Genomic DNA, 4,869 nt, shown 5'->3' with positions numbered 1-4,869 from the left:
CAAAACAGAGTCGCCAATAACCAGAGTTTGATCCTCAGCGGGTGTGTCGCCGAGTGGGGAAAAACGGTTAGAAATGTGAACGGGTTGGCGGTGTACACGGGGCTTCTGTTTAGGGCTACGCTTCCTCCTCACAGTCACCCAGTCGGCCTGCTTTCCCGGCTGCTCGGGATCTGCCAGAGGGAAACTAACGGCGGCTAAGCTACCTTGGTCCGCACCGACTACAGGGGCCTGGCTAGCTGTAGAATTTTCCACGGTGCGGAGCCGAGCCTCCAATTCGCCCAGCCTGGCCTCCAAAGCTACGAATAAGCTGCACTTATTACAAGTACCGTTACTGCTAAAGGAGGCCGAGGAATAACTAAACATTTCACACCCAGAGCAGAAAAGTGCGGGAGAGACAGGAGAAGCCGCCATGCTAAACCGGCTAAGAGCTAGTAGCTGCGCTAAGCTAGCGGATTCCTAAAAACACACAAAGTGAATAATGTGTAAATAATTTAGAGGTGATTCAGCAGAGGGAGTGCTTTAGTTAAGGCATGTGAAGATTACACTGTGAACTCTGCGACCATAAAAGATCCATGAAATATAGAGTTTAAAGGTTGCTCTATCCTGACTGTGCCTTATCACCTTTATGTTTTACCTGATTGTATTATCTCCTTCAAGTGTCTGATTTCTATGTAAATGTAATCAATCAATCAATCAACTTTTTTCTTATATAGCGCCAAATCACAACAAACAGTTGCCCCAAGGCGCTCCATATTGTAAGGCAAGGCCATACAATAATTATGAAAAACCCCAACGGTCAAAACGACCCCCTATGAGCAAGCACTTGGCCACAGTGGGAAGGAAAAACTCCCTTTTAACAGGAAGAAACCTCCAGCAGAACCAGGCTCAGGGAGGGGCAGTCTTCTGCTGAGACTGGTTGGGGCTGAGGGAAAGAACCAGGAAAAAGACATGCCGAGAAGGGGGGCAGAGATCGATCACTAATGATTAAATGCAGAGTGATGCATACGGAGCAAAAAGAGAAAGAAACAGTGCATCATGGGAACCCCCCCACAGTCTACGTCTAAAGCAACATAACCAAGGGATGGTCCAGGGTCACCCGATCCAGCCCTAACTATAAGCCTTAGCGAAAAGGAAAGTTTTAAGCCTAATCTTAAAAGTAGATAGGGTATCTGTCTCCCTGATCTGAATTGGGAGCTGGTTCCACAGGAGAGGAGCCTGAAAGCTGAAGGCTCTGCCTCCCATTCTACTCTTACAAACCCTAGGAACCACAAGTAAGCCCGCAGTCTGAGAGCGAAGCGCTCTAATGGGGTAATATGGTACTACGAGGTCCCTAAGATAAGATGGGACCTGATTATCCAAAACCTTATAAGTAAGAAGAAGAATTTTAAATTCTATTCTAGAATTAACAGGAAGCCAATGAAGAGAGGCCAACACGGGTGAGATATGCTCTCTCCTGCTAGTCCCCGTCAGTACTCTAGCTGCAGCATTCTGAACCAACTGAAGGCTTTTTAGGGAACTTTTAGGACAACCTGATAATAATGAATTACAATAGTCCAGCCTAGAGGAAATAAATGCATGAATTAGTTTTTCAGCATCACTCTGAGACAAGACCTTTCTGATTTTAGAGATATTGCATAAATGCAAAAAGGCAGTCCTACATATTTGTTTAATATGCGCTTTGAATGACATATCCTGATCAAAAATGACTCCAAGATTTCTCACAGTATTACTAGAGATCAGGGAAATGCCATCCAGAGTAACGATCTGGTTAGACACCATGCTTCTAAGATTTGTGGGGCCAAGTACAATAACTTCAGTTTTATCTGAGTTTAAAAGCAGGAAATTAGAGGTCATCCATGTCTTTATGTCTGTAAGACAATCCTGCAGTTTAGCTAATTGGTGTGTATCCTCTGGCTTCATGGATAGATAAAGCTGGGTATCATCTGCGTAACAATGAAAATCCAAGCAATACCGTCTAATAATACTGCCCAAGGGAAGCATGTACAAAGTGAACAAAACTGGTCCCAGCACAGACCCCTGTGGAACTCCATAATTAACTTTAGTCTGTGAAGAAGATTCCCCATTTACATGAACAAACTGTAATCTATTAGACAAATATGATTCAAACCACCGCAGCGCAGTGCCCTTAATACCTATGACATGCTCTAATCTCTGTAATAAAATTTTATGGTCAACAGTATCAAAAGCAGCACTGAGGTCCAACAGAACAAGCACAGAGATAAGTCCACTGTCCGAAGCCATAAGAAGATCATTTGTAACCTTCACTAATGCTGTTTCTGTACTATGATGAATTCTAAAACCTGACTGAAACTCTTCAAATAGACCATTCCTCTGCAGGTGATCAGTTAGCTGTTTTACAACTACCCTCTCAAGAATCTTTGAGAGAAAAGGAAGGTTGGAGATTGGCCTATAATTAGCTAAGATAGCTGGGTCAAGTGATGGCTTTTTAAGTAATGGTTTAATTACTGCCACCTTAAAGGCCTGTGGTACATAACCAACTAACAAAGATAGATTGATCATATTTAAGATTGAAGCATTAAATAATGGTAGGGCTTCCTTGAGCAGCCTGGTAGGAATGGGGTCTAATAAACATGTTGATGGTTTGGATGAAGTAACTAATGAAAATAACTCAGACAGAACAATCGGAGAGAAAGAGTCTAACCAAATACCGGCATCACTGAAAGCAGCCAAAGATAACGATACATCTTTGGGATGGTTATGAGTAATTTTTTCTCTAATAGTCAAAATTTTGTTAGCAAAGAAAGTCATGAAGTCATTACTAGTTAAAGTTAATGGAATACTCAGCTCAATAGAGCTCTGACTCTTTGTCAGCCTGGCTACAGAGCTGAAAAGAAACCTGGGGTTGTTCTTATTTTCTTCAATTAGTGATGAGTAGAAAGATGTCCTAGCTTTACGGAGGGCTTTTTTATAGAGCAACAAACTCTTTTTCCAGGCTAAGTGAAGATCTTCTAAATTAGTGAGACGCCATTTCCTCTCCAACTTACGGGTTATCTGCTTTAAGCTACGAGTTTGTGAGTTATACCACGGAGTCAGGCACTTCTGATTTAAAGCTCTCTTTTTCAGAGGAGCTACAGCATCCAAAGTTGTCTTCAATGAGGATGTAAAACTATTGACGAGATACTCTAACTCCCTTACAGAGTTTAGGTAGCTACTCTGCTCTGTGTTGGTATATGACATTAGAGAACATAAAGAAGGAATCATATCCTTAAACCTAGTTACAGCGCTTTCTGAAAGACTTCTAGTGTAATGAAACTTATTCCCCACTGCAGGGTAGTCCAACAGGGTAAATGTAAATGTTATTAAAAAATGATCAGACAGAAGGGAGTTTTCAGGGAATACTGTTAAGTCTTCTATTTCCATACCATAAGTCAGAACAAGATATAAAATATGATTAAAGTGGTGGGTGGACTCATTTACTTTTTGAGCAAAGCCGATAGAGTCTAATAATAGATTAAATGCAGTGTTGAGGCTGTCATTCTCAGCATCTGTGTGGATGTTAAAATCACCCACTATAATTATCTTATCTGAGCTAAGCACTAAGTCAGACAAAAGGTCTGAAAATTCACAGAGAAACTCACAGTAACGACCAGGTGGACGATAGATAATAACAAATAAAACTGGTTTTTGGGACTTCCAATTTGGATGGACAAGACTAAGAGACAAGCTTTCAAATGAATTAAAGCTCTGTCTAGGTTTCTGATTAATTAATAGGCTGGAATGGAAGATTGCTGCTAATCCTCCACCCCGGCCCGTGCTACGAGCATTCTGACAGTTAGTGTGACTCGGGGGTGTTGACTCATTTAAACTAACATATTCATCCTGCTGTAACCAGGTTTCTGTTAGGCAGAATAAATCAATACGTTGATCAATTATTATATCATTTACCAACAGGGACTTAGAGACCTAATGTTTAATAGACCACATTTAACTGTTTTAGTCTGTGGTGCAATTGAAGGTGCTATATTATTTTTTCTTTTTGAATTTTTATGCTTAAATAGATTTTTGCTGGTTATTGGTGGTCTGGGAGCAGGCACCGTCTCTACGGGGATGGGGTAATGAGGGGATGGCAGGGGGAGAGAAGCTGCAGAGAGGTGTATAAGACCACAGCTCTGCCTCCTGGTCCCAACGCTAGACAGTCACAGTTTGGAGGATCCAAAAAAATTGGCCAGATTTCTAGAAATGAGAGCTGCTCCCTCTAAAGTGGGATGGATGCCGTCTCTCCTAACAAGACCAGGTTTTCCCCAGAAGCTTTGCCAATTATCAATGAAGCCCACCTCATTTTTTGGACACCACTCAGACAGCCAGCAATTCAAGGAGAACATGCGGCTAAACATGTCACTCCCGGTCTGATTGGGGAGGGGCCCAGAGAAAACAACAGAGTCCGACATTGTTTTTGCAAAGTTACATACCGATTTAATGTTAATTTTAGTGACCTCCGATTGGCGTAACCGGGTGTCATTACTGCCGACGTGAATTACAATCTTACCAAATTTACGCTTAGCCTTAGCCAGCAATTTCAAATGTCCTTCGATGTCGCCTGCTCTGGCCCCCGGAAAACAATTGACAATGGTTGCTGGTGTCGCTAACTTCACATTTCTCAAAACAGAGTCGCCAATAACCAGAGTTTGATCCTCGGCGAGTGTATCGTCGAGTGGGGAAAAACGGTTAGAGATGTGAACGGGTTGACGGTGTACACGGGGCTTCTGTTTAGGGCTACGCTTCCTCCTCACAGTCACCCAGTCAGCCTGCTTTCCCGACTGCCCGGGATCTGCCAGGGGGGAACTAACGGCGGCTAAGCTACCTTGGTCCGCACCGACTACAGGGGCC

Source organism: Thalassophryne amazonica, chromosome 5 (assembly GCF_902500255.1).
Source record: "Thalassophryne amazonica chromosome 5, fThaAma1.1, whole genome shotgun sequence".
Lineage (NCBI taxonomy): Eukaryota > Metazoa > Chordata > Actinopteri > Batrachoidiformes > Batrachoididae > Thalassophryne > Thalassophryne amazonica.
Note: the sequence above shows the minus strand (reverse complement) of the source record.